Below are 22,199 nucleotides of genomic sequence, written 5' to 3' on the forward strand. Positions count from 1 at the left end.
GGGTTTTTTTTTTCTTCTGTTTTTATTTTTCCTTGCCAGCTCTTCTGCAGTTAGTTTTTGCTGGGGACTGAAAGATGCGGGGGGGGGGGTGGGGGGGGGGGGGGAGGCTTTTTACCATTTGAAATAGGAGAGTTGGTCCCTCTCTGTCTTTGCAAAAGCAAGAGTTTCATTTACTGCTAACAGAGCTGGTGACAGGGCTGGAAAAATTCCAACCAAAACACTATTATAGCTGGTGTTAGCTTGGGAGTTTTATTTGTGGGTGAGTGTTTGTGTGCTTTGTTTCCTGGAACTTTGGGGTATACACAAAGTCCACTTGTACATGGGGGTGGGGAGTAGGGGTGGCGGGGGGGAAAATTAGGTGGGTGGGGGTGTTCAAGGTTGTGAAATCCCCCTTTCTTTTCAAGAAGCTTCTTGGGAGACTGCTAAGTTGCAAGTTAGGCACAGCTCCCGCCGCATCTGAGCAGGGAAAGCTCTGCGTTTTGCCATGTAGGCTTTCGGTGCGGCCCGTGTACCTCGCTGTGCGAGGAGGGAAACTGGTCCATTGAAAAGGGCTTATTTAATAGAAATAACCGGCCAGCCAGCACGAAAAGTGACAGCTAGGAACATTGTAGCTTTGCGGCTGGGGTGTTTCCCCGTGGCGGCTTTCTGGTCCAACAGAGCTTTGTGCTGATAGATGGCTTTCTTTTTCTGTTTGGTGCAATTTACACGAAGTCCAAAAGTAGTTAGAAAGGGGATGGAAGCTGGGCTGAAAAGCCGTTCTTGAACTTTTTTGTAAAATTGCATAGCATTTAGATTAGTATTTTCTCCCCGGGCCCTGTTATTCCCTGTCTTTTAGGAAAGGAGTCGGAGGTGGTGGGGGGGTGGGGTGGGGGGGGTGAAAAACTGCCAGGTCAACTGTATTGTACCTCCCAGCATCCACACTCTCCCCCTCCCCTTGCTGGCTCTGGTTGTGAGTTTGCAAGCAGCAACCTGGAAACTGTGGCGGAGTGGGCACCTTTCCCTTGTTCCTCTCCTTCCTCTGCCCTTGCCTGCAGAGGTTTACCTGCCCCACAGGCTTTGCCCTCTGCATTTTAGAGGAAGCCCGGAACGTTTGTGTCTTGGAAATGAATCTGAGCTGCTAGAATTTTACATTGATAGCAGTTAGGGTAAGATTTTTTTTTTAACTAAGTCTGAGGAGAATTGGTCTATTACTTTAATGACCAGATTGATTCATTCACCACTTCTGCTAGGGTGTGTGTTCCAGTTTGTGTGTGTGTGTGTGCCTGTGCGTGTGTGCGTGCATGTGTGTGTGGGGAGGTGTATCTGCAGACTGGTATTTTGTGGGGTCTAACCCCCTCGCTCAGTCTATCACCTCTCAGTTTTTCTTGCTCATTTCTCTTCACTGATCCCAGTCTTCCCTACCTCCCTTCACTGACGGTTTGTGGGTTTCTTTTCCCTGGTGGCAGACTTGTCCATCTTGTTTAGTGACAGATCACCAGGAGCCCTTTGCACTATCCGAAGTGCAAGAAAATTGCGTTTGGATGCTTTATATCCAATTTGTTGTAATGGTGGGGTACTTCTGATTCATTATTCCGAACCCTAGTAAGAGACCAGTGTACTTTCACTGGGGTCAAATCTGGAAAAAATACCATCAGATGTAGAAGTCCTTAGAGGCCAGTTGATTTGTGCATGTGCCTGAGTGTGGATGGATATGACTGGGGAGATTGTTCAGCTTTCATAGCTTAGCATGCACTTGACTCTGTGCCAATAGTAGTTCCCCCGCCCTATAGTCTCCTCCTAAAGAAATGCTTTCTTTTTTGCCTGCTTGTCAGTAGGTAATTGACTGTGCTTAAAGTGACTGAAAAAAAAAAACCAACCCAGGATTTGCTTTATTAAAAGGAGAAAGCATTTAAGATATCTAGACATCAAGTGAATGGGAAGTAGCCAGTTTATTAAGGAGGAGAATGCCTTTGAAAAGAGGATGTCAACAGTTTTCCTGTGGATTATGGGCCTTCCTGAGGAGACAATTAATATCCACATATTTGGCATTTAGTTGCTTCCTGTTGAATACATTGCTTAATTATTGAAAGTAGTAAAGATGAATGATAGTTGAGATCACTGAGGATGGTTTAGACATAAGCACTGAAGAATCCAAGACTCCTTTGCCTTGGTGATCAGTCAGGGTTTTGGGTAAGTGGAAATGCAAAAGTAATTATTGCTTTGTGAGGACTTGGGAGAGAACTGAGGGGCTGGCAGGCAAGTGAGGACAGCTCTCTTTCCATTGCCCACACTAGCCATTTCCCCTACCACCCAACCTAGGTCATTCCTGCCCTCAGCACTTCCGCTATTTCACAGCGAACACGTGGCCATTAGACAGCCTCCTGCTTGCAGACGGACAGCTTCACCTTCAGCCGCACTCACCGGTCACCCTCAAGCCTTGGAGCAGGTGTCTGATACTCCAGAATGACACCCTTCCATCTGGGTTCCTTCCCTTCCACGCTTAGATGAGTTCCCATTCCCCATTCTAGGTCACTAGTGTTTGCCTCTTTTCTGTCCCAATACCCTTTTCTTTATCTGAAACCTTTTCTTGACCAACTCTTTGGAGAAGCCTTTTCTGAACCAACCCTTCCCCCATCGGAACCAGGCCCCCCAGTTACCCCCTCTCAGAACACCTGTCCTTTTTCCCTGATGACACACACCACACCACGTGTAGCCTCTCTTCCAGGCGACAGGCTCCTAAGCAAAAGTGTCTCACTTTCCACCTCTATCTCCAGAACCTACAGAGAGAGGTGCTTGTTAAATACGGTGGAATAAATGGATTTATAAAGCTTATTTATAAAGCTTATTCCATCACTTTGTCCAGTTTTAGGCATTACTTACCCAGCCTTTAAAAATGAACTTTTCCTCTAAAACACTTTCTGATTGCTTTTATTTTCAAGACATCATCTGGCTATGTAGCCCAGGCAAACCTTGCACTCACAGTGATGCTCCTGCCTCAGCCTCCCAAGTGCTGGGATTACAGATACATACCAACACATCTGGCCTGTGAATGTTCTTTTCCTAGTACTTTATCTTACTAAAATCTGGTTGCTTTTGTATTTTGTTTTGTAGAATTTTTTTTTTTTTTGTCTTTTTGGTTCATCAGTCCATAAATGTGTCAAAATCATCAGTAAACCTCCGGTCATATCTTTTGTCTTAATGACCTTTAAAAACTACTAGTAAAAATAATAATAACTAACACTAACAACAACAACAATAATAATAAGTTTAAAGGCCAGTGAGATGGATCAGCCAATAAAGGTGCTTGCCACCAAGCTGTATGACCTGGAACTCCCATGGGAAAGGTAAGAACCAATTCCTACAAGTTGTCCTTTGACCTCTACAACTTTTATACACCTCCCATGGCACACACACACACATACACACACACACACACACACACACACACACACACACACACCCCACATAAATGTAACATGAAACCAACAAAACACAAGTGTATTTAATACTACAACCCAGCATTGCCCTTGGTTCCTCTGACATCACCATCCCTTGGTTTCCTATTTTTTTTTTTTTTTAGCTTTTTCATCATGTCTGCTTTGCCTCCATCCTGGACTCCGCTAAGAACCACCTGTATACCGAGTGAGCTTCCTGGTAGACACTGTGCTTTGAACATTGAACAGGAACCTTCAATAAGTCTCACATGACCGTGCACCCCTTCTGCCGGCACAGATCTGATCTCCCTTCTGTGTTTCTACTGATGGCCACACCCCGCTTCTTCAGATTCCAAATTATAAGCCCACACACTCTCATCAACTCTGTTCTTTCCTTCATTGTCTGCCTCAGAGTGGTCACCAAGAAAGGATTCCCACTTTACCTTCCCCATTACTCCTGGAATACATCTTCTTTATCTGTCCTGTACCTGAGCATTTGTACTGATTATTATAATAATCACCTCCATCACTAGAATTCCAGTGGCAAAAAGTGGAACACAGTTTCTGTTATTGTAAACCAAATAATTGTTGGAAATTTGAATAATTCATACATTCACTGTGTTAGACAGTTGCCTGTTGCTATAACAAAAATACCTGAGGTAATTAACTTCTATGGAAACATTTTTTTTGTTACTGTTTGTTTTTTGAAATAGGCTTTTACTGTCTAGCCTGGGTTACACTTTAAATTCACTATGTACACCCATGGGGGCCTCAAATTCACTATCCTGTCCTAGCCCCTTAGGTGCTAGGATTACAGGTATGGATCTTTCTGGTTGAAGGATTTATTTGACTTGCAGTTTTAGAGGCTTCAGGGCATGATTGGTGGGCCTTGGGTCTGGGCTGATGGCAGCATATCGTGAGGAAGGAAAACCATTAATGTGGTATCCAGGAAACCAAAGAGAACAAGGATGGGCTGGGGTCTCACCTTGGCACCCTTCCATCACTGGAAACCCCCCACCATCTTCAATTGTGCCTTTGGGGACCTTTAAACATAAGCCTGTGGGGAACCTTTGAGATCAAATCCACAGCACCCGCTAACAGGCTGGAAACCCAGGCTTTCAGAATGTATTCGGTTGTACAGTCAGATGCCCAAGAACCATCTAGTTAGGTTGCCACCACTGCCCAGGTTTTCTGTTACAGAGTATTCGGTCATCCTTAACCTTCAAAATCCCAGATATTAGCCATCTGATTGGTCTTGGCTGCCTGAGTTTCTGCCCTCGCTGCTGGGGGAGAGGATGCTTCTGATTCCAGGACTGGGAAGTGGGAGTCTGACTCCAGTAACTGTGAAAAGGAGACCTTCTCCGAAATGGGAAGTTCTTATTTGCATCCCCTTAACCACAGCAATCTACCCCACCACTTGACCCGCAGTACTCTGCTCAGTCACTTCCTCATTCCTCTCAACAGTCCCGTTTCCTGATCTCTCTCTGCCTCTGCCTCATGCCAGTTCTGTCTCCAAGTGCACCCATTTTGCAGAAAATGCTCTTCCAGGCTGTTCCCTGGCATCCTACACGTACCCAGTATGTACTGTTTTCACCCCATGTTACAATAATTCATTCCATTTGCCTGCACTTTATTATAAACTTCTTTGACAACAAAGTTATACATTTTCTCTTCCTGAACCTCCTACACCAAACTGGAAGCAATTCATATGGAATGGTGCCTTCCAAATCCAGAGGACAAACCTATTTTGATTTTCTTAAACATTTCACACAAGTACTCTTCTTAATAGCACAGGCAAAACAATCATGGGGTCAGGGCCTAAGTAGCTTGCCAGCATCGTGAATTTCCTTGAACACAGAAGAAGCAGTATGGAAGCTAGAGTATTCTGAGTTCTTTCCTATACTAGATTCGGTCATTGCTGGGCATACTTCTCATTGCATATTTGTGCAATGATCCTTTGGGTCTAGCCCAGTTGACAGCTGAGCAACTTCAGTTCAAAGTATAAACCACTGTTTCTGAAGCTGGGAAAGGTAAAATCAGGATTTGAACAGAGACCAACTAACTGTCCCTTCAACCCCCATGTAAAACTTCCAATAAATGTCTAAACCTGCCCTCATCCATCCTCACGTAAGCTTGGGGTTCAGCAAGAGTCTCTGTAGCCGGTGTCGGCTTGTGCCCTAGAGAAGAGGCTCTGGCTCACTCTCTCTGCTGCCTCTTGCCAGGAGGCAGCTGCCCGGGCACTCTGAAGTGCCTCTATCCAGCCCGAGGGCAGGAGGTCTAAAAGTCAGCATAGTAGGTACCTGCATCCTACAGACACGGAGGAACTCCGGTGCAGGAAATACTTCCTGGAGTGATTCGATGTTAACTGTAGTCATCTCCAGACCTTAGAACCTGGGACTTCGTCCTTCTGTGTCATGTATTTTTGTACTTGACCATGTGACAACGTGTGATATTTGACTTTCTGTGTCTGGCTTATTTCACCAAATGTGAAATGGTCTAGCCACATTGTCCCAAATGACAGGAATCCATTTGTTTTCATGGTTGAAAGGTATTCCATTTTGTACTCATCACATTTTCTCTATTCATTTGTCAATGAACACCCATGTGGATTCCATAGCCTGGTTATTATACAGTACTGTGTTAAATATGGGCATGCAGGTATTTCTTTGGCATTCTGATTTCATTTCCTGTGGATAAGCACCCAGTAAGTGGGGTCATTGGATTGTATAGTAATTGTATTTCTGTTTTTCTGAAGAATTTCCGTACTGTGTTCTGTAATGCTACGATGATTTATAGTTCTACCAAATAGTGTATAAGAATTCCTTCTTCTCAAAATACGTGCCAGCATAATCGTTTTCGTTTTTTCCTTTGGTGACAGCCCCCGGGACTGAGGTGATGGCTTCTCACTGCTGGTTCCAGTTATGTTTCCCTGATGACAAGTGTCGGGCAAATAACTTTTCATGCATTTGTTGGTCATTTGGATTTGTTCAAGAAAGACGCATTCAGACAGTTCTTCCGAGTCTTAGCTGGGTCACGTGAGGTTTTGCTGTTGAGTTGCTTGACTTCCTTGCGCTTTACAGTTATCCGTCCCTTGCCGGATGAGTGGTTTGCAAATGTTTTCTATTTTGTAGGTGATGTCTTTATGGTTCCCTCTGCCCCACAGAAGCCTTTACCATGTGCTGTGTCCTCATTTGTTTGCTTTTGCTTTTGTTTCCCGTGTTGTTGGCCTGGCCTAACCCCCCACCCCTGACCCTGCTCTGCCCCAGAAGCTCCTTTCTGTTTCATCATCCTGAAGGTTTTCTTCTACAAGTTTCACAGTTTGGCTGGTCAAATATTGAGGAGAGAGGTTCAGCTCTTTCATGGCGGTGACTTACTAGAATCCTCCTCTGTGGTCATGGCCCCCTGTGATGCTGGGTAAACTATGTATAGCATGCTGTTTATTCTCATCGTTCCAGACACAAGCGGTGTGGCACTTCCGTGTTCTCAGTCATTGCCTTGCCAGGTACTTCCTGTGTGTCTTCTCTTTACAGCCCTTGCTTGGCAGAGAGATTGACAAGGCGAGGCCAGGCGGTGGTGAAGGTTGGCTATAGTGCAGACGCCTCGTACTTGGTTCACCTGACCTTGATGTCATCCATAATGGAACAGGCATAGCATTCTCTCTCTCGAAGGCCAGACTTTGATTACCTGTCTCCGTTTATGTAGCCATTAGCCTGAGAGTACAGTGCACTGAGAAGGACTAGAAGTAGAAAATTCATTTACAGATGTGGCGTACTCTTTCCTCTACAGTGAACCACTCGCTGGCCTTGCCTTCCCTGGTGCTCCCACCTCTAAAAGCTGGAGTACAATAGAGGCTCCCCATGTACACCTCTGAAAAGTTTTACCAGCCTGATTACGCACCATACCTTTGTTGTTCTTGGATGATGATACCACTGAACTGTCAGGAGAGCATGGGTGATGAAATTCCCTGCTCCTGGCTGTTAGTAATCCAGGAAGCAGCCAAAGGGTGGGCGTGGGTGGAAGAGAACACAGCCAGAAAAAAATGTCAGGATCTGGTGATTTCATCTCAACATGATACGAAAGTCAGAAATTTGCCACAACCTTTTATTTGTAGACATTTCTGTTCTTCTGAGAATGACGCCAACAACTTGGAAATTAGTGAAACGAGCAGGGTACATAATGCGGTCTGTGTAGACAGTTGTTCCTAAAATAATACCACCAATGAGTTAGAATGAAATGAAGTCCGGTGCATGTCTATCCATTTAAGGGAGGTCTATTTCGCAAATGTTTTGTCATTCAAACGATCCTCATTGAAAGTGCATGTAGAATCACTCAGCGTGCTTGGGGGTTAGAGTAAGATCACATCGAAGATTCTTTTATCTAAACTTTTCATCTTGGAGATGAGGCACCAAGGCCAACAGTGCCCACCAGCCTTCTTCTACCTGCTCCCTGGCATGTTTTACAAGTGAGGATGTATGCAAACACAGGCTCTGGCTTCAGGCCATGAAATCTCTGTGCACTGGGAGAGTAATCTGTTTGTGTTGGTATCACCACTACCTTTGGGAGAAGTTGAAAAAAACCTAAATGCAACGTTCGAACAAATTAAGTGTTCCTGCTCGACCTTCTCCGGTGAGAATAAAAGATACGGCACTATTAAGTAATATTTAGCTCCGCAAATAGATCCGATCAGATCCCTCATTTTTTGAAAGTGACAGGCCAATGGAGGGCCTTAACCAGTGAGCTCACCTGTTTTCTTTCCTTTAAGGATATCCATTTAAGAACAGTTAATTGGGAGTGCTGGTTGGGCGGGGAACTCCTCGGGAGAATGTGTTGTATGTGTGGGGGTGAGGAAGGAGTTAGAGCCTGGCCCCGAGCATGCCGTTGCAGGAACAGATGCCCATCCCACAGCCTCCCCTTCCCTGGTGCCTGCAAGCCTGGTGCATTCTGGGAGTCAGAATATTTGGTTTTAGGAAGTGGTTGAGGGTCAGTAGCCTACTGTTTTCCACAGCCCCTGCCAATGACTGTGACAGAATAAGTGTTAAATCTTGTTCTGATGGCTCACCGACGTTGGAGAGTTAGCTGTAGGGGTTGTACTGTCCTTGTGAGTAATTACTGAGTGGAGAGCAAATTGGTAGCAGAGTCCTGCTCTGGGAATCAGTAACACTGCAAAACCTATGTGATTAGATTTGGTACCCTACCACCGTGCTCATGGTTTTTAAGATGGTAACCGCACTTAGCAACATACGTAGACTTGAGAAGGGATGTGTCCTCTAGCTCCATAGTGATAGTGATAAGTGAGGTTTAACTTTATAAATATTGAGGAGTGAAGTCAGGTGGAGAGATCACTTGCTCTCTGAACTCCAAGAGGAAGTGTGTAGAGAAAGAAGAGGCTGAACCATGGGTTTAGTTTCTGAAAACAACCACTTTTTACAGGGGGTGGAGAGAGATGGCACTCATAAAGGAAACAGAATTAGACTCATACCGATGGGAGGAGTAGATCTCAAAGAGAGTGGGCTTTGGAAGCCAGAAGAAGAGACCATGGGAGAAATGGCCAGCTGAGTCTGACCGGATGCTAGAGAGAATACTTTGCCTTGGTTTGGGGCCTTGAGTGAAGTTGGGTTCTATTAAACCTGGGAGCCAAAGCTTGAGGAGGCCATCTGGGGTGGGGTGGGATTGGAATGTGCCTTGGGCATTCAGTTGTGTTAAATGGGTGAACGAAGACTGTCCTGCTGTGAACACCCAGTCCTCCTAAGCTCCCATCATCTCCATTTCTGTGTGCCTTCCAAGTCTTAATTGCCAGCAGACTCCTTTCCTTCTGCCCATCCCAGCACCTCCCGTCCGTGTTGAGAAGAGTCTGCTGAGCAGGTCTCCAGGCCTCTGGGGCATCCCATCAAATAAGCACCGATGCGTGAAAGTAACAGGTGATAACCAAGGGAGAAAAAATGTAAAACGGGTGGGAAAAGTTTCCCCATGAGCTACAGCAGATCAAAAACTCGGGAAAATGTCTGGCTTATAATAAAGGAACCCACACAATTAGAGCCAAACAGAAGAGATACCAAGGAAAAGGGTGAGACAGGACCCTAAGTACCCCTGTGACTCCAGAGGTACCAACTAGGCTCCTCCATGAGGGGGTCTGTTCATTAGCCCTTGGAAACTGACCTGAGTCTCCAGTTCCTCCCCTTCTCTAGATGAAGTTCCCTCCTCTTGTCACTTGGTTGGTTCTGTCTTCCAGTCCCCTAGTCTCTGAGTTGCCTCATTAGCATAAACAGGCTTCTCTCACTTAGGACCTTTGTAACAGAAACAGTGAACCTAGAACATATAACAAAAGATGTTCCTGTCCCTTAGGAAATTCCCAGGGTTTTAGGAACTCTGGCCAGGAGCCAGAGATGAAGATCGTGTTGATTTCTTATTGTATCACACCATCAGACAGCTCTCTGTGCTCTGAAGACCTTTGGCCCCTCTTGAGAATAAGAGAATTTTTCTCTCCTCCCTTGTGCCTTAATTTCCTCTCTTCCCATGTGTTTACTTCTGGCCCAAGTTGTATAATGGGAAGCCACCGATGCCTTTGCCAGGGTGGTATAGTTTTGGTATCTAACCTAGAGCACCTTGGACTGTGATTTTTATACACATTAAGTAGGATTTGAAACACTCAGAAGCATTTTGGGAAATTTCCATTTCATCCTATAATTAAGACAGAGAACTGTTGTCATATACCAGCAGAAATATGTTACATGGCTTGTTCCTGGTGAGAAACCAGGAGATAATGTTTATGTACAGCTTCATTTAGGAGCTAAGTAAATAAGGAGGCTCACAATGGCACCCAAGGCAGAACCCTGCCCACGCCTGCTGACCACATTCACACAGTGAATTCTCCCTGCACCTTTCATGAAGAGCAAAGCCACCTTTTCCTTCTACAAAATGATTCCGTCAAAGTACAATGGTCGTGCATCAGCTGTTCCCCTTATAGTAAGGCACTTGTGAGATGTTTTTTTTTTTTTCTTTCTGGAGTTAAAATGAAAATCGGGTAAGTCCGTTTTGGAATAGCTAGTATGAAAATACACCCCCTCCTCAGATCACCGGTCTGATCACTGGACTCAGATTCTTGAGAGGCAGGGGATAATTAAAGAAGGAGTCTCCCGGAGAGTCGGAGAGTCGTCCACAGAGGTGGAATTCTGGGGCACATAGCACCTAGGAAAGGCAAGAGGAGGAAGGACTGGAAACCAGAATTGAAAGGGAAGTCAAGGGAGGAGCCATTTGGCAGATTCCAGAGTAAAGGAACAATGAGGAAGAACTGGGAGGGGGGAGGGGGGAGGAGTGGGAGCGGAGAGTAAGAATGGGTGGGCGTGGGTGGGCGTGTGGAAGGCGGGGAAGGGAGGAGTGCGGAAAAAATGTGAATTGGACAAAAAGTGGCTGAAAAGCCCCAAAGTGAGCTGCAGTATTTACCAGGCAAGCAACAACGGTGACCTGGGTAAGTTTGGGCAGTCTGCTTATTTTGGTTGGTTTAGCAGGAAGCGGGATGGGTGCTGTTTGCCAATGCACTATGCCAACTTGGAGCCAAAGGGATGGTGGTGCTATTAAAAGATCATTAAAAAGTAAATTTCTCAGGCTGGATCTGCACAGGGGGCCCATAAAGAAGGCCACGGTGACATTGGTAATCCTGCTGCTGACTTGGGGCCAGTCAAAAGCTGGGGCTGTGTTGAGCTGGCTAGAATGTCCAGTAACTTCCTTACTGGATTATAAAAGTGATTTCCTCTGAAAACTAGCAAATGGCAGATGATCAGTTAGCAAAGGGGTAGAGCCAGCCTGTGGGAATCATCTCAGATTTGCCTGCTGCTCTGGGCCGTCTGTTTGGACAGGGCCAGCAGTAAGTGACCGCTCAGTGGATTTAAAAACCAAAGCCCCTTGCCACAGAAGCTACACACCCGATTCTGGGGGCTGCCCTCACTGACAAGTCAGATTCGAACCCTGTGAATTTGAGGCTGAGGATTTTTTTTATGGCTAGAACTGGCCTACGTTATTTGGTCACTCAGCCTTAGTCCTGACTTCATGATCAAGCTGATAATTCTAGAAGTACACGGAAGAGTGATTCCTGCACATACCTGTTCTGGCCTCATATTCCAGCGTGCTATGGGATCGTTTCATCAGAGCATCTGGCCATGGGGGCAGGGAGGTGTTCCTCCCGTCTCTCAGCAGAGGAGCTGCAGCTGGCTTGTTTCAACACATCTGAGTGTTAATCAGGTATATTATAATTGCTACTGGGAGAGGCTGTTGAGCTGAAGCCTGACACAGTTCTCAAGGTTGCCGGGGAAAGGGTCATTCTTGCAGTCCTGAATTGTTTTCCATTCTCCTTCCCGAAGATGAGTCCTTAATGTAAAATTGCAATCAGTAGAGCAGTTAGTATCATGTCCTTCCTGATTGGTTCTTGTTTCTTTAAAATTCTTAAGTCGTTCTTCCTTTAAAACGTGCTTCGACCAAATGGAAAGATGAAGGGGTTAGCAGCAGATTGATTAGCTGCCTTTGTTGATGCTGGGTTTTGTTTTGTTTTTTCCATTGAACGTCTTTGGCATTTCTGTCCACAGAGATGTAGAATGTCAGTTGGATTATTTAATGGTAGGGGAAAGTATTATAGTTTCCTTTCTGTTGCTGTGATCAAACACTCTTACCAAAAACAGCTTTAGAGAGGAAAGGATTTATGTGGCTTTCGTTCCCAGGTCACAGTCCATCTAGGGAAGTCAGGACAGGAACTCAAGCAGGAGCCTGACGCAGAAACCGTGAAGGAATGCTCTTTGCTTGCTTGCTTGCTTTCTGGCTCACTCCTAGGCTAAAGCTTAGCTAACCTTTTTTTATACAACCCAGGACCACCTGCCTAGCGATGGTGCTGCGCACAGTGGGGTTGGGCCCACCGACCTCAATTAAGACAGTCAAGACAGCCCCTCGAAGACATGCCCGCTGACCAACCTGATAAAGACAGTTGCTTGATTTAGACCCTTTTCAGGTGATTCTAGGCTGTGCCATGTTCACAGTTGATGGTAACTTAGGACAAATGGAAAGAGAGAACTGTTATGTTTAGTAGAGTTTTTAGAGTATCATAGAACCTACCAACACTTTCTTAGTGTAGAATTGTCTATGGCTTTCTTTCTGTTATTTTTCATGGACCATCTCTCCCTATTTTGTGAAATGGTCTGTTCTGTTTTTCATTGTATATCCTTCATAGTTTTAGTCAGCCAGATTTTTTTTTAAGTCTATGGTGCTTTTTTTTTTTTTTTTTTTTTTTTTAGTTCATGAATGACTCAATTGACTGAATGTAGGCAGCTACTGAACTTGGCAGTTGGTTGCCATTAGCCTGCCTGTGGACAGGAAGTGTTTAGTATAGATATGACTAACCATTTTCCAAGCTTAAAATAAAGTGGGGGATTTTGGACAGAATAGGTCTTTGTCACTCATTTCAATGTGTGTTACATGTTGAAGTTCAAAGCCAACCACTCTGCTATTTTACATTTTTCCAGGCCACCATTTCACCTAACTTTGTATAGTATACAGATTGAAACTTTTCTCATGCTGTTGGTGTTTTATTGATTTTTAAAAATGAATTGTGAAGAATCTGGAATAGTCCTTAGAATCTTCTGGGTTTGTATTTGCTACTTGTTTTTTCTTTTAATTTTAGCTCAATTTCAGTTACCACCCTCCTGAGGTACCTACCTGACCTGCCAACGGAGAAGTTTAAGCTAAGAGATGAAAATGAGCCTGGGCAGCTCCCCAGACCAGGGACTTGTCCTTTTGAATATAAGGCCCATATGATATATCACCTTTTCCCACCCCTAAAGCTCCGTCCACGTAGCCTAGTCACTTTTAAACTTCTTTAAATCAGATCCCCCCTTCACTCAGGAAGAACCATGCTGTTTTGACAGGTACCAATATTTTTAGTGATCGTGCTGCTTTTAGCTAAGACTCTAAAAGAAAGTTCTTTTTTTCTTCTTTCCCTCTCTAAAAAATATTATAATTTTTCCTCCTTTAACTTAAGGGAAGAAAGTCTTTCTGGTGTCTCTTTTAACCAGCACCCCTTTCCTGTGTTAGGATTTAAGAAGTATTGGTTATGGGTTGTGGAAGTTATAAATGAGATGTAACGTGGCTGAGATGAGACTGTCTGCACAAAAACGAAGTGCTTCCCTTCTACATCCTCAACTCAGCCTGTGTGGCTCACTTGAGTTCCCATTTGTCTGTCAAATACAAAGGCATGCCAGATTTAAAATACAAAACACATGCAAATATTTTTAGTTGACTTAGGGTGAAGTCAGGATCAATTCATTGAGACATCTTCAGGGACACAGCTATGTAGCTGAAGTTTTCCTGTGTCCCTCCTGGTCTGCAGTCGCCCAGACCCAAGTAAACACACAGAGGCTTATATAATTAAAACTGCTTGGACATTAGCTCAGGCTTACTACTGATTAGCTCTTACACTTAAACTCAGCCCATTTCTGTTAAAAGGTATATTGCCACATGTTCCATGGCTTTACCTGTGTGCCATTACATGCTGCTCCCTGGATGGTGGGCTAATGTCTCCTGACTCAGCCTTCCTCTTCCCACAATTCTCCTCATCTGCTTACCCTGCCTATACTTCCTGCCTGGCTACTGGCCAATCAGCGTTTTATTAAATCAGTTTACAAGAGTATTATCCCACAGCACAGCTAGACTTCATTTGCTAAGTTTAGAAATAAATCATAAACTTACAAAATATATGGTTAAGATCTGTCTCAGGGTTACTCTTGCTGCAATGAAACATCATGACCAAAGCAAGTTGGGGAGGAAAGGGTTCATTTGGCTTATTAAGCTTCCACATCACTGAAGGAAGTCAAGATGGGAGCTCAAACAGGACAGGAACCTGGAGGCAGGAGCTGATGCAGAGGCCATGGAGGAGTGCTGCTTACTGGCTTATTCAGCTTTCTTTCTTATAGAACCTAGGACCACCAGCCCAGAGGTGTCCCTACCCACTACATGCTGGGCCTCCCCCACCGATCAGTGATTTTAAAAATGCGCTACAGGCTTGTCTGCCTACAGTCCGATCTTCTGGAGCCATTTTCTCAATCGAGGTTTCCTCCCCTTGGATGACTCTAGCTTGTGTCAGGTAGACATAAAAGTAGCCAGCACAGCATTGCAGTAGGGCACGGCATGGCTATGACTGTAAAATGTGTGCCTTCCTTGTTGGTACCTCTTGTATCATGCCAAAGCAGGAGGAAGCAATTCCTGCTTTGTTTTAGATTAGAGCTTGATTTTTAAAATTTTAAATCCTGTATATGAATTTTCATCAAGTAAAAACAGTTCCTTGGTGGAAAATATCGATTCATTTTAGCTTTTTAGAAACCAAGACTCTTGGACCTGAGAGTAGAGATAGGAATTAAGATTGATTTATTTATATGCATGAGTATTTTGCCTGTACGGGTACCACGTGTGTGTGCCTGGTGCCTGAGGATGTCAGAAGAAGGCATAGAGTCTACTGGAACTTGGGTTGTGGATGGTCATGAGTTACCATGTAGGTGCTGGGAAGCAAACCGGGGTTATGGATGGTCATGAGTTACCATGTAGATGCTGGGAAGCAAACCTGGGTTATGGATGGTCATGAGTTACCGTGTAGGTGCTGGGAAGCAAACCGGGATCCTCTGCAATAGTAACAAGCCTGGATCCATGCTCTAAGCCACTGAGCCATTTTTCTAGTCCCCCATGTTGTTTGGTTGGTTTTTGTTTTAATGTGTATGAGTGTCGTGTGTGTGTGTGTGTGTGTGTGTGTGTGTGTGTGTGTGTGTGTGTGTGTGTTTCTCGGGAACTTGAGTTAGGGATGATTTTGAGCCTCTAGGTGAGTGTTGGGAACTGAACCTGGATCCTCTGCAAGATCAGCAAGAGCTCCTAATTGCTGACCCATCTCTCTAGCTTTTCATAGCTTTTTAAAATGATGAATAATACATTGTAGGCAAACAGAAAATGCTTGATACCCAATGAAGTGTGAAGATAGGCCCACTTCTAGATGGTCCACAATATAAAATATTTTGCAAAAACAAAATGTGTGATTTTCATGAGATTCATGGATTATCCAAACCTGGATATTTATTATGCCTCTGGGCATATCTCCTGGTTTGTACGTTCTAGTGTGTGGTGTGTGATACTTGGTTAGTACTTATGCCATTCCCATAAGTCAATTAAAACTAGACTGAGCAATCCTAACACACTGCATAGCTACAAGCTTAGGAAGACCTGGTAGGACCTTGTCCTACTCAATCTGCTGGTAGGTGTTTGAACACAGTGTTCAGGACCCAACTCAGAGCAGACAGGCCACAGGAGGGCCTTGAGCAGACTGGCTCTGTCCAAGCTGATCCAAGGATGTCGTTACTTAACTTCCTACTCAGTGGGAACATGGCAGAAACTAAAGATTCGGCTTTCAAATTTGGGTCTGATATAATTACTTGATGAAAATACATACCATGGTACCATTGGAAAAAGACATATCTTAGCCAAACTCCATGTCTGGAATACCTGCAGGTTTTTTTTCCCCACAAAAATATCTCTCTGTTAAAATTCAGGGGAATTCTTCTGCTGTAGAATTTTTCAAGTGCTCCATGAGAACACTAATCACCCCCAAAGGCTTGTCACTAGCTAAGTATAATTTCAAGTAAAAAGTTTTAGGAGTAAAGAATAGTGTTATTAGTGGAGATGAGTGTAACTGCAATAAGCAGTGCATGCCTCTAGGTGAAAAACACTTTGAGCTGAGTCCAGGAGGCTTTGAACCCAGGTTGGTACCTGTAACAGGTAGAGCTAGAGTTTTTCTAAGTTTATACACAGAAGACAAAAGAAAATGGACTTTATCAAATTTGACAAAATGGTCTCAGCTCTCTGACTATGTATGTGCATACCTTGAAGTTCTGCCTCGTAGTGAGTGATACAAGGCAAGCCACTGAGTAATGATCTGAATTGTTCTGGGGGAGAAAATCTTCCCAAAGTTTGGGGCTTTCCTAAGACCTTTGCTGATGAGCTAACCCTAGCTACAGAGTGCCAAGCTTCTCAGATACCCCTAGTGACTGCAGATACATAGACAGATGATAGATGATAGATAGATAATAGATATACAGATAGATAGACATAAATATAGACTTATAAAGATACACAGATATAAAATATATAAATACCTTTTGGAAATATATTAACATAGTATTAATATAGTTATCAAAATGCAGTGAGCCCTACATTAGCAAGAAAAGATGAACCAGGGCCCCTCACCTGTCAGTGTTTTTTGACCACTCAAACAGTGGAAAGGAGAGATTGTTAAGGCTCTGATTTTGGAAAACAGAAGCTTAATCCAAATATTGTGTAGCTTTCTTAATCGAATATTGCTCAATTTTCTATTAGTGTAAACTTAATAGTAATAGAGAGTGTGTGTGTATATGTGTCGGTATGTATGTATGAGTGTGTTACTAAGGATCTAGAACCTTACACCTGCTAAGCAAGCACTCTGCCATGAAGCCACACACCACCCCAATGCAGATATAATAGAAAAAGATTCTTTGCTTTGTACGTACTAAACACATGGTCTCAGGGATTAAACTCTGTTTTGATATGAACTAAATTCTCTAAACACTGGTTTAAATAGCTTATAAATTCTGGTGGGACGATGTGAGGTATGGTTTATTCCACAGCGGTGCATAGTGAAGGACCGTGGGTGGGATTCGTTTTGTTTATTTGCAGTAGAAAGGGCCCTGCATTGGAATGTGGGTGCGGTTCTGGCATTTGTGTATTTATGTGTTTCAGGGAAATAAAGGTACAGAGAAACACTTGCCATCGCCTATATAAAGACTAACTCTACAGCTGACGGGTTAAAAATACTGCACAAGACCACATCTCAGGCACCAGCATCTGTTTCCTTCATTCCAAGATCGGCGAAAGGCAGTAAGGATGGATGTGGAAAAGGGAGACAAGAAAGTCCTCCACTTTTGGCAAATCGTTAACTCCCCTAAGCATTTTTTTTTTTTTCCAAAATCAGGGAATGAGGTGGCACAAATTGAAAAATTAAAAGGACAATCCCCTTTGAATTCAAGGGGAAACTAGTTAGCAAGCGTAGATTTAAAACTCAGTTTTAGAAACTGACTTTGAAATCATACATTCAGAAGAATTGATTTATTGTGTAAGTATGATGCATTCTCTAGAATATGCATTGTCTTACATCTTAGAGATAAATTCAGTGTTATTTTTCTTAGCTAGTGCTATGGTTTGGTTGTGCTCTGTCTTCCAAAGGTTCCAGTGCTCATCACTTGATTGGCCCTCAGTGTAGCAGTGTTGAGAAGTGGTCACATCTTGAGGAGGGCGGGGCCTGCAGTAGGTACTTGGGTCATGGGGTCAGCACTCTCAGAAAGGATGAATGCTCATCTCCTGGGAGTGGACTAGGTCTGGTGGGGCTGGATGGATTACAGTAAAGCCATCCTGTGAGTTTAGCTTCTTTCTGGGGGTCCCCTGATATGAACCCTCACTGTGCTTTGCTGCTTACCATGCTCAGTTGCAACCTGAGCGCATCCACAGTTGCAGGGACCCTTCTAGCTGGCAGAACTGTACTCAGCCTCAGATATTTGTGCCAACAATACCAAATGGATAAGGAGATATTTTCAACCTCTTGTGGCTTTGAGACTATTGTAATAAAAATTTCAATGAAGTATCATCTTTTCCCATAGAAACAATGTTTTATTAGGAGGCTCTGTTATTTATAATAGCTCGATGTAAACTAACTGGCAGACATGATCAAAACTATTTCCCAAGACCAAAAAGAAGATGTAAACCTTGTTAATCATTTGACTCCATAAAATTATATTCCCAGCCTTTAAAGTGGGAACATTATATTGCCTATTCAGATTTTGCATGGGCTTCAATTTTTTAGAAAGTTAATCCAGATACTTTGAAAATACAAGTTTTCCCATCACAAATTGTATCTCAATAGCTTTTTCAGGTTATGTTAGTTAATACTGTTGTTTGTTTATGTCAACTCTTGTTTTCTCCCACATTGGCCCTGGTAATAGGAACAGTTTCTTTATGGACATGTAGGACACTTTGAACCACCCCAGAAGATCCATCCCATGCTCACCCAAGAAACAAGCTGAGAAATCTCATTCCCCACCTCGGCTTCCCAGCCATCTAGCTACATTTATTTCCCCTTTAAACAGAGCTTGTTTGGAATACGATAGCTTTTGGAACAGGAGACGAGTTCCACTGATAATTATCTTCAGTGCCGTGAAGTACCCATAGCAAGAGAAGGGCAGATATGCATATACATATATCCCTGAGCCTTTTATTATATTGAACCCATCAGCTGGGACATATTTTAGTTCATTTAGAAGCTGGTTTAGACTGTTTAAAGTTACCCTCCTCACCAAAGACAAGGCAGGCATAGGACAGGAATCTGACCAGGATAAGGGGGTCATTAATACTAGTAGCTTCCCTGGAGAAGGAAAATGAAATGTGGATGACTCCTTGTGGACTCGGTCTCAAGGACTTATCAGACATACACATGAGTTAAGTACCCAAGGGGGATGCCACATCCTGGGGAGAGAGGTTCACGACAAAGTATCTGTGGCTACAGTATCTGAGGCAAAACTACTGATGTTGATGGTGTCACTGTGAAGCTTGGGGTGGAATGTGTGGTGGTTTCCCAAAACATGGTGTCTGTGCTGCTGCTACCACAGCAAAATGGTTTTGGGAAATCCCAGACGTAGCATTCAGTCATCTTCAGCCGCATCACGAGACCAGGTGCTTCCAATGTTTTTTTGGAATCTTCTGTATCATTCCAGAGAATACTTGTATTTGGGCTACGTGACCTTTGCCTCCTTAGTCACGGGACTCATTTTGTAATCCAAAGCTACGTGCAGACTTGTGGCCTTCAGCAAACAGCAGCATCTGGTAGCAGTTAATAGGGTTGGTGACTTGTCTCCATTGAATTACTTCTTACGTTCAGAACAGTGAATGATTTTGATGACTTTGATGTGTTAAATGGGGATAATGTCAGTTCAGAATCACATTGAGTAAATAGATGGTGTCCTTTTTAAGTAAGTTTATTTTGTAATGAAAGTATGTTAAGTAGTAAGGAAATAAAATACAGATATTTAGGAAACAAAACATGATAGTGTGGTATTAAGATGCCAGGCTTAAGATGTAGCCAAGGTGGATACAATTTGGCTTTAGGTGGAGACTTCAGAAAAGATTCTGGGGTTAAAAATGGAAGCATTGTGAGGGAAAAGGGAGTAGAGAAGTTGACGAAAGCCTGGGAATTGTGGAGGAGGGACTAGCTGTAGCCCCTTCACCTAGTTTGATGGACAACCCGGGAACAAAGGGCTGAGGCTCATGAGTCACCAAAACCTTATCCTGGGTTCTTGTAAAGTGAGTCCGAATGCTGTGAGACCCTGGCCATCCCAGTCAGAGATGATAACTCACACACCACAGGGCCCTAGGGAATTACCCCTGTGCTGGATGGACAGGTCAGGAATTGGAGTGGACCTCTCTTTCCCACCTTCCCACCTTCCCCACTCATTGCTGTCAGAAGGTCGGGTTTTGTTTTTTAAAAGAGGGGAGGGAACCTCCAAACTTTCGTATGGGTTTTTTTTTTGTGTGTGTGTTTTGTTTTTTTTACTAATTTGCTTTTTTACAAAAGCAAAAAATTAATTAAAATATTATAGGGGTCCATTTTGGTGGGTATAGGAGCATGCTGGAATTAAATACTAGGGATGGTTGTTCAACAGGTATATATAATAAAATAATTTTAAAATGGTGGGAGTGCAGATTTTATGTGATGTGAGTTTTACCGCAGTTTTTTTTTTTAAAAAAAAGAGATAAGTGTTTGGTTCAACTGGACAGCAGCAGCCACAGGCTTCCAAGTGGCAGAATTCGCCACGTTTTAAGTGGAGGAATCTGCTACCCACTGCTTTTGGTAATGCCCCGGCAAAAACCTTTCCAGAAGGAGAGAGAAGCATCACAAGTTAATAGGACTTGAGTGGTGACCCTGGGTTGACCTGGGGACCTCTGCTCTCCCTCTTCCATCTCTAGAGCAGGGGCTGACGAAAGAGCTGGGAAGGTGGCTTACTGCAGGAGCAAGGAGCGAGTGGGTGTGACGGAGGCCACAAGAGATGGGGCCGACAAAGTGTGTGCGAGAAGACATTCATTTTGTTGCTATTTGGCAGTCGGTCATAAAAATGACCCTTTTTGTTGTGTCATTTGCCAAAGTTTATTTTACCTTGACAGCCACCATTGCAGAACTAATCCATCTCCAAGACAGCAAGTTGATCTAGTCAGGGGATGTTTTTCAATTCTTTTTTTTTTTTTTTTTCTTTTTTAAGGATTTATTTATTTATTATGTACATAGAAGAGGGTGCCAGATCTCATTACAGACGGTCTGTGAGTCACCATGTGGGTGCTGGGAATTGAACTCAGGACCTCTGGAAGAGCAGTCAGTGCTCTTAACCTCTGAGCCATCTCTCCAGCCCGTTTTTCAATTCTTACAAGAAAGGACTGTAATGGTCTTTTTAGTTATGAAAAGAATGTGTCTAGTATACCAGGTATGTGCTGTCAGCATCACAGGACTGTGTTTATTTTAACTATTTGTCTTTCTGGCTTGAGAGGGGCTTTATTGTTTTAAATTCTAAATATAATGTTAAGCCAGCCAGTTTCAATAAGGGGAAAAAATAAAATATATCCTAATGTGTTCTTTTTCAATGAATTAATGTAAGTTTATGCTTTCTTAGCTTTCTAGGTATGAGTGCGAGCATGCGTGTGTGTGTGTGTGTGTGTGTGTGTGTGTGTGTATACACGTTTGTGTGGGTGTGAGTATACATATGTATGAGGTAAATGTGTGTGGGTGTCTGTGTACATGTGTGTGTGGAAGTCAAGGTCGACCTCAGGAGCCATCCACCTTGCATTTTTGAGGTGGGGTCTCTCATTATCTTGGGGCTCTCTAAGTAGGCAAGGCTGGCTGTCCAGTGGGTCCCAGGGATCTGCCTGTTCCTACTTCTCCAGCATGAAGATTATTAAGTTAGAACTACAGTGGCTTTTTTTTAAAATGTGGGTTCTGGGGATAGAACCCAGGTCCTCATGCCTGTACAGCAAACACTCTAACAACCGAGTCATTTTGCCCCAACCCTCGGTTTCCAGTTTCTGGTGAATAATTGTAAAGAAAATGCTTTTTTTTTATAGTTAAAAAAATGTACCCTAAAAACAGAATTCAGGATATTCAGTAATCCCTACCAGTTTCAAGGCCATCAGTAGATGGCTTTCTTTTTTATCCCTGCCTTTAGTTATTAAATGACTAGAATATTTTTTTCTCAAGAGATGACATTGAAATATGCATGCTTGTATAAGAGTAGTTGAAGTAGCTGTGTAGCTGATAGGAAAATACATCATGTGTAGTCACTTAGTTTGTGTTTCATAGAAACAGTATCCATGCCCTACTCCTCGCCACAAATCTAGGAGATACATACTAGAGATTAACTGAATATTTATTGTATCAAGGAATAGGTAATAAAGTATCACCAATCCCAAGGATTTTACTGTCGATCAAAAATGGAAGCAAATAAATACACAAATGCCCAGTCCAGCAACAGCTAGGCAGGACAGTCAAGAAAGGTTTTGTGGGAAAAGCTTGGGGGTTACACCAGGCCAAGGCTGCTCCCTGTGCTTTTTTCGTGTCTCTTTTCAAGCATCACCTATTCAGAAAGTCCTTCCCTGACCACCCTGGATGAAACAACATACTCTCTCATTTACACACTTCTTTCTCAC

General features: G+C 43.5%; 1 protein-coding gene across 5 annotated transcripts in view; it reads left to right on the forward strand.

Annotated features, from left to right (window-relative positions):
- The window catches only part of Tnfaip8 (TNF alpha induced protein 8), a 115,333-nt gene that overhangs the window by 75,736 nt on the left and 17,398 nt on the right, over window positions 1-22,199 (forward strand). The window contains exon 1 of one of the 5 annotated variants that reach the window (XM_052742173.1): window positions 1,027-1,145. The exons of 3 other annotated variants lie outside the window; for them this stretch is intronic. The gene's annotated coding sequence lies outside the window, so the exon portion shown is untranslated. Of the gene's footprint in view, window positions 1-1,026; window positions 1,146-10,809; window positions 10,879-22,199 lie in introns of those variants that run through there. One more of the 5 variants, XM_052742172.1, reaches the window with a different exon arrangement.

This window comes from Peromyscus californicus, unplaced genomic scaffold (genome assembly GCF_007827085.1).
Source record: "Peromyscus californicus insignis strain IS unplaced genomic scaffold, ASM782708v3 Scaffold_17__1_contigs__length_78620276, whole genome shotgun sequence".
Lineage (NCBI taxonomy): Eukaryota > Metazoa > Chordata > Mammalia > Rodentia > Cricetidae > Peromyscus > Peromyscus californicus.